General features: G+C 39.8%; 1 protein-coding gene and 1 non-coding gene across 4 annotated transcripts in view; both read right to left on the bottom strand.

The window, feature by feature from the left end:
- Positions 1–13,272, bottom strand: part of Acot9 (acyl-CoA thioesterase 9) — an 86,472-nt gene that overhangs the window by 47,309 nt on the left and 25,891 nt on the right. The gene's annotated exons all lie outside the window — the stretch shown is intronic.
- On the bottom strand, positions 12,377–12,448 carry Trnat-ugu (transfer RNA threonine (anticodon UGU)). The gene has a single exon. It is a non-coding gene; the product is annotated as a tRNA-Thr (tRNA).

Here is a 13,272-nt window from a genome sequence, read left to right as displayed (position 1 = left end):
TTTGCATTATATGATATTACTGATCTTGAGGGGTTTTTGGTTTTGTTTTGTTTTTGATTTTGCAGTACTGGGAATTAAACCCAAGGGCCTCATACATACTAGGCAAACACTGTACCACTGAGCTACATGACTGGTTATTTCTTATTTTTTTTATTTTATTTCAAGAAGGGTGTAAGTTTCCAGGGCTGGCTTCAAACTTGTAATCCTTCTGCCTCAGTCTACTGAATAGCTGGGGTTACAGGTGTGTGCCACCACACTCAGCCAACATTGAGGATTTTTTTCATGAACGTGTTGGCTATTTGTATATCTTCTTTTGAGAAATGTCAACATAGGTACTTTTCCCATTTTTAAATCAGGTTACTTGTCTTCTTGCTATTGTGTTGTTTGAGGTCCCGATATATTTTGGATATTATACCCTTATCAGATATGTAGTTTACAAATACTTTTTTCCCACTCTGTAGGTTGACTCTTCATTCTGTTGTTTCCTTTGTTGTGAAGAAGCTTTTTAGCCTCACATAATCTTATTTATCTATTTTTGCTTTTTTTATTCATATATGAAAAGTCAGTAGACAAATCATTGTCATAGAGCTTTTCCCTTGTGTTTTCTTCTAGTAGCTTCACAGTTTTGGATCTTAAGTTTTTAATCATTTTGAGTTCAGGGTATAATTTTATTCTTATTTTTTAAATATTCTTTAGTTGTAGATGGACACAATATCTTTATTTTATTTTTTTTAATTTTTATATGGTGCTGAGGACCGAACCCAGTGCCTCATGCGTAAGAGGCAAGTGTTCTACCACTAAGCCACAGCCGCAGCCCCAATTTTATTCTTCTTATGTAGATATGTAGTCTTTCCAACACCATTATTGAAGAGATTATCCTTGCCCCATTGAGGTTTTTTGCTTCTTTGTGGAATATCAGTTGCTATAGCTGTGTGGATTTATTTCCAGAGAACTTTTGAAACTTACTTTACAGTGAAGACTTGTATACTTTACAGATGCTAAAATAATGCTGACAGTTTGAATTTAACATGCTCTTTGGAGTAAAGATGAATTTTATGCTGTTTGGAGATGGGGCTGCATGAAATCAGGGTGGTAACTTTGACCTCAGTCTATCTGGATAATCTTTATATTTAATATTCATGGGATTGTTAGGCTGCTTTGTTCTGTTTATATAGGTAATTTACTAATACCTTATATAAGTCACTACACCGCTTCTGCTTGGCCTTATCTGGGAGATACAGAAAGCAAGCCTGGAGGGAGAAAAGATCCTTATTTTACAATTCAAACGTCTCTTCAATGTGACATTTCTTCCTTGACTCCTGTTCTTGCAATTATCCACAATTCCTGACTCCCTGTATATTGTTTGGTTCCTCTTTCTCCCTCATATGTCTCTGGAAGTTCTTGCAAGACTTCTCTGAGAAGGTAGATACAGATTAGGCATAGATAACAGGCATAGAGATAGAAATTAGTTTCTATCACTGCTACAAAAAATTATCACAAGGGATATATACTGAGCCGGGCATGGCAGCACATGCAGGTAATCCCAGCAACTTGGGAGGTTGAAACAGAAGGATCATAAATTTGAGGACAGTGTTGGCAACATAGTGAGTTTCTGTCTCAAAATAAAAAGTGCTAAGGGTATACAGTTCAGTGGTAAAGCACCCCTGGGTTTAATCCCAGTACTGAGGGGAGTAGAGAGAACTCAATCTTTTGTACTGTACTAGAATAAACGTCTCAGACAAAGCCTGCCAGAGCTTGAGTCTGGGCACATGGTATCTAGTGTTGGGAAACTAGAGAGTGTCATTCATAGATAGCCCAAATTAATGTGTTATGGTTGGAGCTCCTCCACTTCTAACAGATATACATGGGTTCCATTCTGGGACTGTAAGTGCCAAGAAATATTAAGGGTGATAAGTGAGGGAGTGGATAGGAGGGAATTAGAAGGAGATTCACTGTAGATGGAGCTTATCTGTGAGGCTAAGAATTCTCTTGAATCATTTCTGCACCAAAAGTACCACCAAGACCAAGGTACTTGTGGTATTACCTCTCCATGCCCAAAGGTGATCTGCTGATTCTCTGTATTCCAAATCCAGTTCACCTAGCTCATGTTACAGAGAACTAAATTCAGCCAGATTCAATCTCTACTAGTTCCTTGAGCTTTCTTTCCTGAATGCTGATGCCAATACCATTGTGTGTCCTACCCATATGCATCCCACTGACACCTTCACTACAAAAACCACACAAAGATTCAGTAACATTTGACAGACTAAGAATACAAGAATGGATAAGGTAGAGTGCTAGACCAGGAAAATCATAAAGCCTGAATGAAGGAGGAATGTAGAAACAAATCAATATAATGTAATGACATTAACTCTATGTTTTAGTCAGGTTTTTCATAGCTATAACCAAAAGACAAGACAAGAATACTGTAAAGGAGGAAAAGTTTATTTTGGCAGGGCTGGAGTTGTGGCTCAGGGGTAGGGCACTTGCCTGGCATTTGTGAGGCACTGGGTTCAATTCCTGGCACCACATTAAAAATAAAGACAAATTGTGTCCATCTACAACAACAACAAAAAAATATTTTAAAAAAAAAGTTTATTTTGGCTCAAGGTTTCAAAGGTCTCAGTCCATAGACAGCCAACTCCATAGCTCTGGGCCTGAGATGAGGCAGAACATCATGGCAGAAGGATGTGATAGAGGAAAGCAGGACATGGCAACCAGGAAGCAGAGAGAGAACTCCACTCACCAGGGACAAAATATAAAACCCAAAGGCATGTACCAGTGGCCTATATCCTCCAGCCACACCCTACATTTACTACCCAGTTCATCTATATCAGGGAATTAGTCCACTGATTAGATTTCAGCTAAAATTATAGCTGTATATATCTAATCATTTCACCTCTGAATGCTCATGGATTTTCTTACACATGAGCTTTTAGGGGACACTTCATATCTAAACCATAACACTCTAATAGAGAAATATGCAAAGCACTTGTAATACAGCAAGAGCTGACTCTAAACAGTATGACATAGACAATGTTTTTCTCATGCATAATAAGTGCTAGTTTTCTATTGTTGCTGTAACAAATTATCACAAATATAGTGGCTTAAACCAACACAAACTGATTATCTTACTGTTCTATAGTTCAGGAGCCTAACGCAAGTCTTACCAGGCTAAAATCAAGATGTCAAAGGCATTCCTGTATATCAGCGACAAATCCTCTGAAATGGAAATGAGGACAACCACTCCATTCACAATATCCTCAAAAAAAAAAAATAAAATACTTGGGAATCAACCTAACAAAAGAGGTGAAAAACTTATACAATGAAAACTACAGAACCCTAAAGAGAGAAATAGAAGAAGATCTTAGAAGATGGAAAAATATACCCTGTTCATGGATAGGCAGAACTAACAACATCAAAATGGCGATATTACCAAAAGTTCTCTATAGGTTTAATGCAATGCCAATCAAAATCCCAAAAGCATTTCTTGTAGAAATAGAGAAAGCAATCATGAAATTCATATGCAAAAATAAAAGACCCAGAATAGCAAAAACAATGCTAAGCAGGAAGTGTGAATCAGGCGGTATAGTGATACCAGACTTCAAACTATACTACAGAGCAATAGTAACAAAAACAGCATGGTACTGGTACCAAAACAGGCGGGTGGACCAATGGTACAGAATAGAGGACACAGAAACCAATCCACAAAATTACAACTATCTTATATTTGATAAAGGGGCTAAAAGCATGCAATGGAGGAAGGATAGCATCTTCAACAAATGGTGCTGGGAAAACTGGAAATCCATATGCAACAAAATGAAACTGAATCCCTTTCTCTCGCCATGCACAAAAGTGAATTCAAAATGGATCAAGGAGCTTGATATCAAATCAGAGACACACCGTCTGATAGAAGAAAAAGTTGGCTACAATCTACATACTGTGGGGTCGGGCTCCAAATTCCTCAATAGGACACCCATAGCACAAAAGTTAATAACTAGAATCAACAAATGGGACTTACTCAAACTAAAAAGTTTTTTCTCAGCAAAAGAAACAATAAGAGAGGTAAACAGGGAGCCTACACCCTGGGAACAAATCTTTACTCCTCACACTTCAGATAGAGCCCTAATATCCAGAGTATACGAAGAACTCAAAAAATTAGACAATAAGATAACAAATAACCCAATCAACAAATGGGCCAAGGACCTGAACAGACACTTCTCAGAGGAGGACACACAATCAATCAACAAGTACATGAAAAAATGCTCACCATCTCTAGCAGTCAGAGAAATGCAAATCAAAACCACCCTAAGATACCATCTCACTCCAGTAAGATTGGCAGCCATTATGAAGTCAAACAACAACAAGTGCTGGCGAGGATGTGGGGAAAAGGGTATACTTGTACATTGCTGGTGGGACTGCAAGTTGGTGCAGCCAATTTGGAAAGCAGTATGGAGATTTCTTGGAAAGCTGGGAATGGAGCCACCATTTGACCCAGCTATTCCCCTTCTTGGTCTATTCCCTAAAGACCTAAAAAGAGCATGCTACAGGGACACTGCTACATCGATGTTCATAGCAGCACAATTCACAATAGCAAGACTGTGGAACCAACCGAGATGCCCTTCAATAGACAAATGGATAAAAAAAATGTGGCATTTATACACAATGGAGTATTACTCTGCATTAAAAAATGACAAAATCATAGAATTTGCAGGGAAATGGATGGCATTAGAGCAGATTATGCTAAGTGAAGCTAGCCAATCCCTAAAAAACAAATGCCAAATGTCTTCTTTGATATAAGGAGAGTAACTAAGAACAGAGTAGGGACAAAGAGCATGAGAAGAAGATTAACATTAAACAGGGATGAGAGGTGGGAGGGAAAGGGAGAGAGAAGGGAAATTGCATGGAAATGGAAGGAGACCCTCAGGGTTATACAAAAGTACATACAAGAGGAAGTGAGGGGAAAGGGAAAAATAATACAAGGGGGAGAAATGAATGAAAGTAGAAGGGGTAGAGAGAGAGGAGGAGAGGGGAGGGGAGGGGAGGGGAGGGGAGGGGAGGGGGGATAGTAGAGGATAGGAAAGGCAGCAGAACACAACAGACACTAGTATGGCAATATGTAAATCAATGGATGTGTAACTGATGTGATTCTGCAATCTGTATACGGGGTAAAAATGGGAGTTCATAACCCACTTGAATCAAAGTGTGAAATATGATATATCAAGAACTATGTAAAGTTTTGAACAACCAACAATAAAAATTTTAAAAAAAAGATGTCAATGGGCTGTTCCTTCCAGGAGGCTCTAGGAAATAATCCATTTCTTTGTCCTTTATCATCTCTGGAGGTTGCCTGCACTCCTTGGTTCATGAACTCTTTCACCATCTTCAAAGTCACTTTTTGACTTCTCTCTTCAACTTTTAAGAAGTCTTGTGATTACATTGGACCCACCAGGATAATCTCCTTAGCTTAAGGTCAACTGATTGGCAATCTTAATACCATCTGTAACCTTAATTCCCCCTGTGTCATGTAACCTAAGATATTGATGAGTTCTGGGATTAGGATGGGGATGTCTTTAAGGATCCATTATCCTGCCTAACATACCCACAGAAAAAAATTCTATAAATATATAAAAACACACATATATTCACTGGGCTGGGGTCGTGGCTGAGTGGTAGAGCACTTGCCTAGCATGTGTGAGGCTCTGGGTTTGATTCTCAGCACTACATATAAACAAATAAATAAATAAGTGTCCGTCAATAACTAATAAAATATTTTTTAAAAACACATATATATTCACATCCCTGGTAACAACTGGCATTTCAAAAATAAAACTCAAACATTAGCAGTCTTTCCAATCTCCACTGATGCAGTTGACCCCTCCATCATGGCTCCAGTCCCTCAGACTTCTGGTAGAATTTCCACAGCTTCCTCCTCTTTTCCCTTCAACCTTTGGGGTAGTGGATTCCAGCTGTTAAAGTCTTCGGGTGCCTTGTCATCCCTTGTTTGTTCCCTTAACCCTAATCATACCTTTGTAAATAGTGCTATTTTTAAAACTTCCTCACTTGAACCATCTGGGGTGAATTGTTTTCTGCCAAGACATTGACCAGATTTTTCTCACTGCCCAATGTTCCATACTTACTCCCAAACTTCAAGGATGGGTTCTCTAGGAAGACAGAGTAAGGAATGTGAGAGGTTTACTGGGGTGACACCTGTGAAACATAAAGAAGAGAGGGAGAAGGAGCAGCAATGAAATCCTTTAATTCATGTACAAGAATGAAACCTGAGAAAGAAGATGTTCTAGGAAAGATATGTGCGTGGGGAAAGCCTCTGACTGCAGAGCAGCTCTAAGAAAGTCTCAGCCCATCAAATAGGGAGCTTGGTACATAGGTGGCCCTGTAATTTTAACAGGGTGGAATGGGCTACCTCTGTAGCCTCTGAAGGTTCAGAGTTCTGGCAAATTCCAAATGGGTTTTCTAAGATGCAGAAGAATCCTGCAAAGACCAGAAATGATGAACACTTACACCACTGCCATGCCCATTCTTTGTTTAGGAGATGTCTGAGAAACATGTGCCCTCAGCTCAAATGCTGAGGCAGATCCTGAAGGCCATCAACTAACTCTACCCCTTGTGGCAGGTTCTCTTCTGTAGGGATGTCCAAATGGGACACCTCCATGGCTGCTGCAGATCACCCCTTGCACTGGGCAGATCTGATTCTGCATACATGTTCAGAGAACAACTCCTCTATGATTCTTATGATTCTCTCTTACTTAAGAGAAACTCAGAAGAAGGAGGTTAGTAGGACCTACTACAGTCCCCATCACTGCAGTCAGTCTTGGGGTTGAAACTGATTCTCATCTACTACTGTTCCTCTCGCCAGCACATTCCTATGGCTTTAATGAATTATATGTCCTCTGGGTTCTCCTATGAGCTATAATCCTCTAGTAGAACTTTTGGCCTCACAAAATGTACCCATTATAGCATCTTGATTTCCTCAGCCTTTTAATCCCTTCTTCTACCATCCACTGGAGCAACTCAGGAATTTCCACTTTGCTTGGCATGAGCCAACATTATCTCTAAGCCATGTGTGTATGTATGTGTATGTATGTGTGTGTGTGTATGTGTGTGTGTGTTGTTGGGGATCAAACCCAGAACTTTGCACATGCTAGATAAGCGCTCTACCTCTGAACTATGCTTCCACCTGCCTCACAAGGCTTTTAAGGGCCCTATAGCAGTATTTGTTCTATCCCATGGGGTCCCTGCCAGAGTGTTAAATGCTATACTCCAAAAGAATACTCTTAAGTCAGAGAAGTCTTGTTTATGCAGTCTTATGCTCTAGTCACCAAGCACCTTCAATATCCAACCCCAGTGGTACACTCTAGCTTATGCTAGTGCATACTAGTTAATTCTTACAGCTTCTTTGTAAAATCTGTTTTTCCCTTTATCAAGTCTTTCGCATCTCCAAATGGTTACACTGGAATTTAACTCTAGTGTTAAGTCTAGCAGCCAGGAAGAAATGTAGGGGCAGCTTTGAAAGGGGGAGAAGAGGCCCTGACAGTGTGTTCCCACAAGCAGCAAGGACTAGATCTTAATGGGGTAGGGTGGCCCACCTCTGTGGGCTCTAAGGATTCAGAGGGTTTGCAGAATTAAGTCCTCATGGGCACCCACCCTAATATTATCATCTCATGTTTTAGGGTCTCAGGTTTTCCTAACTAGAGACCTGACCTCAGCATTACAGACAAGTCTCTGTTGAGCATTCAATCATTGTTAAAGCTTGATGATGCAACTATCAGATCTGCGGTTTATTCCTGGTTTCCTGGGTTTGCTGCTCAGCTGGGTTTCCTCTCCTACTGCAAGAGAGAAAGAATGTCTGTAAGCTACCAAAGAACCCCTCTGATTTGCACACTTACTATTCAGATGTCTGTTAACTACCCTCCATTTCTCATTATAATGGATTTTAAATATGTTCACAATTTCTTTGACACTCCTTTCAAAAGGTGGAGCTTAATTTCCCTCTCCCTGAATATCAGCTGGACCTAATGACTCACTTCTAGTAAATAGAATATGGTACAAGTGAAGGCTTGTGGATTACACTACTAAATCATAAAATATATTGCAGTTTCCTCCTTGCTCTCTTGGACTGCTCACTAGGAGGCAAGACAGTTGCCATTCCATTTGTATATTCAAGTAGCTCTATGGAGAGGCCCATGTGACAAGCAATTGAGGCCTCCTGCCAACAGCTATGTGAATGAAATATCTTGGAAGTTGGTCTCAAAGTCCTTCTAAAATGTATTGTCACCATTTCTGTTCTTTTAAAAGCAGCTAAACTAACATGATTGTCCCCATTTAGTATCATGAACCATGATTAAAAGAACAAAATCATAGATACAGATATCTTATTGATTATGTTTCACTGCAGAATCCTGACTAATACAGTAGGCCATAAGTTGCCCCAAAATATCCTCTATCCACTAAACTTAGCCTAAAGGAAAGCCATGCAGTCAATTCAGGTTGACCCACATTCAAGTCAGCATTCTCAAACACGTATAAATAAGTCTTATGATGCAGCCACATCAATGTTTATAGCAGCTCAATTCACAATAGCTAGACTATGGAACCAACCTAGGTGTCCCTCAATAGATGAATGGATAAAGAAAATGTGGTATATATAGTCAATGGAATATTACTCAGCTTTAAGAAGAGTAAAATTATGGCATCTGCCAGTAAATGGTTGGAATTGGAGAATATCATGCTAAGCGAAATAAGCCAATCCCACAAAACCAAAGGCCGAATGTTTTCTCTAATATGTGGATGCTAATTCACAATAAGGTGGGGGGTGGGGGGCACTAGGGAAGAATACTGTTACCTTAGATTAGGTAGAGGGAAGTGATGGGAGAGAAGGAGAGGGGATGTGGGGATAGGAAAGATAGTAGAATGAAACAGACATTATAACTGTATGTATATATGTGACTGCATGACCAATATGTACACTCAGAAAAATGAGAAATTATGTCCCATCTATGTATGATATATCAAAGTGCATAAATGCATTCTACTATCATGTATAACTAATTAAAACAAATAAACAATTTTTTAAAAAAGTTTATTGTCAAAGTTTGGAGCTATGAGCATCCCTAAACTCTAACTGCAATTGTAACATGTATAATACATTGAAGCCCCATGCTTGGGGGCCAGTCTCTGAGACAACATGCAAATTGCCAGTTGAGAAAAAGGACAGAGTTACAGTAAGCAATTTATGTATAAACAACCATGACTGAAATATTGTCCCATAAGCAGTTTTATCCAACAATGTAGGAGACTATGGTTCAGTTCATTTAAATGTGGTTTGCTGAGGCTCCATGCTGTGCTTCCTGCTCATCTGACCCACACTGTCCATCATTATTTGTTTGGGGGTAAAAGTGGGAGAGAAGAGGGATCAAGACATGAAAACTCAGCCAAGCGTGGTGGCACATGCCTGTAATCCCAGCAGCTTTGGAGACTGAGGCAGGAGGATTGCAAGTTCAAAGTCACCCTCAGCAACAGTGAGGTGCTAAGCAACTCAGTGAGACCCTGTCTCAAAATATAAAAGAGGGCTTGGGATGATGTGGCTCAGTAGCTGAATACCCCTGAGTTCAATCCCTGGTACCAAAAAAAAAAAAAAAAGACATGAAATGAAACCTCACTGTTTGACTCAGCTCAACAATGATATACACAGTAAATTTCAGAGCAGTAAGGGATTTAGAAAACTATCTTATTCCTTTCTCTCCTCTTCTTATATGTGCAATGTAATTGTTTGCTTTGGTCTTGGTTTGGTTTGGGGTTTTTTGGAGTTTTTTTGTTTTGTTTTGGTGGTGGTGTTGGGGACTGAACCCAGGGCCTCATGTCATATATTTTTTTTAACAAAATTTTTACAAAGAAACTCTGACTTAAGGAAGTCAAAAGACTTGCCTTGGGCTATAGTGGCAGAGCCAGAAATAAAATCCAAGGCGCCGAAAACCCAGCCAAGACATTTTTTCAGCCCCATTTGCTGTCTCAAAAAGACTGTGAATGTACAAAACAGCAATTTGTATGACTGAGCACACGTTATGAGACAACAGGATCTGTTTTGTGATTAGTAAATCAAGCTGTGGTCTTTCAGAAAAGAAAGACATAGTACAAGAAGATATACAAGGTAATCAAACTTCTTACATTAATCAGTTAGGTAAATTTTGTTTGTGGTTTAGGGCACAGACAGACAGGACAATTTCATCCTGGTCTCCCTTCTGACTCAAGAGTGCTAATTTTTATGGAAGTAACGTAAATACTTGTGGTAAGATAGTAAGAGTCAAATGCTTCCTGGCAGCCATTCTAGGAAGAAAAAAAAAATAGAATCTTGGAATTGGCAAGGACTCTTAAAAATCAGTTTCCTCAAGCCTGTCCCATGAAGTAGAAGTATCCTTTTGCAACCTTTCCCCAGATGTTCCCCTTTCTTTAAGGGCATTCTCTTAATATAGAGTTAATATATTTTCCTGGGCCAGGCATGGTGGCACATGCCTATAATCCCAGCAACTTGGGAGGCTGAGACAGGAGGATCATGAGTTCAAAGCCAGCCTCAGCAATAATGAGACCCTGTCTCAAAATTTTAAAAAAGGGCTGGGGATGTGGCTCAGTGGTTAAGCACCCCAGGGTTCAATCCCTAGTACCAAAAAATATTTTTTATATTTGCTTCCTGGTAGCTGCCCTTGACATGACACAGAACAAGTCTAATTCCACTCTATTGTACAGCTCTTTATGGTTTGTTTGTTTTTTAATCCTTGCCTTGTTACTTTTCCTTCTTCTTTTTGTCCTGGAGATTGAACCCAGGGGTACTTTACCACTAAACTAAATTTCCTGTCCTTTTTTTTAATTTTTCATTTTGAGAAAAGATCTCACTAAATTGCTGAGGTTGGCCTTGAATTTGCAATCCTCTGGCCTCAGCCTCTCGAGTCCTGGGATTATGTCATGTGCCACAGTACTGGGCTTCCCCTCCATCTTCTTGACTTCAGGCTAAATATTGCTAATTTCTTCAATTACAGTGTGGTTTTCATCCCTAAACCCAGGTAACAGTCCACAAAGGCTGTTATCGACATTTATTCCACACACACAAGTATAAGATACTGGCTGACTCTATTCCATGTGTCTGGGGGGAAGATATGACTGCCGTTGTAATGAGAACAATAACAAACATTGGGTAAATGTTTCAACACAAGTACAGAACAGGGCAGATTGTTCTATACCCTCCCATGCCAATCCTCTATTTCATGCTTAACTCCTCACCTTCCTTGTCACTTGAGAGACCCAACCCTGATTGTTCTGATATCTGAAGCCCAGGCTATAGCTGACCTCACAAAGAGGCAGTTGGTCAAGTAGGGCTGGAAATAGGGTAAGGTGAGCAACATATATGCCTTGAATACAAAATATGATTTAAAAAATTGCACTGAAATATTATTTATCTTACCATTTTATTGTGTGCATACCCCCCTTACATTTTGTAACTGAAGTGAATGACTCACTTGACCCACTCTAAGCTTGGCCCTAATTCACATGTTGGGCTGACCAGTGAGGCCAGGAGCCCAAGAGATGGGAGTTAGTCAAGAGACAAGAGTTCATTTTGAGTGATAGCCTTCCAATTCAGTTAAAAGATTTATCTGACTCCCCCACCCCTATCCCTGCACACACCAGAATTTATTGGATTTCATCAGGGAAGGGACTGCAACTCCATGTGTCACCTCCTGCCAGAGTTTTAGCCTTAGCCCTTCATGTCCATTTCTGTCTTAATCCAGGGCTTAGATATATAAGCACTGGGCAAGAAGAAGTCAGGAAACAAGGTAAATACTAACAGTTGAAAGCACCAAAGCTGGAACCCTCCATTGCCAAGGAGTGTATTAGTCCCAAAGCACAAGGGGTACCAGGCCTTTTGGTTAAAAGCAATGCATTTTCCAAGGTGGTAGGAGTGGTTACATTTGGCTTCAGCAAACTCATAAAAGAACACCACTAGTGGCTAGGGTTGTAGCCCAGTGGTAGAGTGCTTGCCAAGCATGTGTGAGGCACTGGGTTCAATTCTCAGCACTGCATATAAATAAATAAAATAAAGGTCCATTGACAACTTAAACAAATTTTACAAATACCACCAAAAGAGACTCTTAATAGTTTTTATTTTTAAAAGGGGGGTTCTTGTTGAATTTTTATATTTCAATGGATGGCTAATGTAGTTAAGCCCCCAAAATAAATATTACAGGATTGGCTGGGTGTGGTGGCAAATTATACAATATGTGTGAACTTTCATGGTTGTTCTTTCAGATAATGTTTGCAAGGGTCTTCCATATTTAGCATGTGTTGTTACCTCATTTTTTTTTTTTTTTGGTGGTACTGGGGATTGAACCCAGGGCCTCATGCATACAAGGCAAGCACTCTACCAACTGAGCTGTATCCCTAGCCCCTCATTTTTTTATAGTTGAATAATATTCCATAGTATGGATATATTGCATTTTTATCCATTCATTAGTCAATAGACACTTAAGTTGTTTCCACTTTTGAGCTATTATCAACACTGCTATGAATATTCATGTACATGATTTTGAGTCATTCTTCTCATCTATAACTTGAATATGTTGCCATGCCTGGTTTCCAAGTCCTAACCAATATGTCATATTAGAAAGAAGTTATTTTATATTTTTACCTCAACACCATAATTGCAAACTATATTTAAAACTTGAATCTGTGCTATAATTTATATATCCATATAAGAGTATTCAACTAGATAATCACTAGTGTATTTTCTAGCACCAGGAAAATCTTCCCAGTGACTCCTAGAACTTTGCTTCAGAAATACTACTTCTCAACATTTTAGGTTTACATACCTTGAGTTTGTTTTCCTCAGGGTTATGATTCTATGCCTGATTGTCAGGGGCCACCCTGAACAGGAGCTGGGCATGAACCCTTAGCCTTGAGTAATGAGGGTGTGGAACTGGCATCGAATGCAGTGCTAGGCAGGTGGGCCTCGCCTTCCTTCTGCAAGGAAGTACAGCTCTGGAGTTGGATATCACCCAATGGGACTGGGCTACACCCGCTGTGTTTGCTGTAACACAATCCCTTGCCTTATTTGGGTGGAATTTCCTATCTAAAGTCTTTCCCCTAAATAAAAACAGGGGTTTAGGGTGTGCTCGCTCTCTTGCCTCTTGCCTTCCTTGCTCCCCTTGCCCTCCAGCGTGGGAGCTGAGGTCTCCAAGCCCCGTCCCTGACCCCTGAAAAAGGTAT

The sequence above is a fragment of the Marmota monax genome, unplaced genomic scaffold (assembly GCF_021218885.2).
Source record: "Marmota monax isolate L192 unplaced genomic scaffold, Marmota_monax_Labrador192_F-V1.1 WCK01_AAM20220418_F8-fsc00075, whole genome shotgun sequence".
In the NCBI taxonomy this organism is placed as follows: Eukaryota; Metazoa; Chordata; class Mammalia; order Rodentia; family Sciuridae; genus Marmota; species Marmota monax.
Note: the sequence above shows the minus strand (reverse complement) of the source record. Positions and strands in the feature narration are given on the sequence as shown.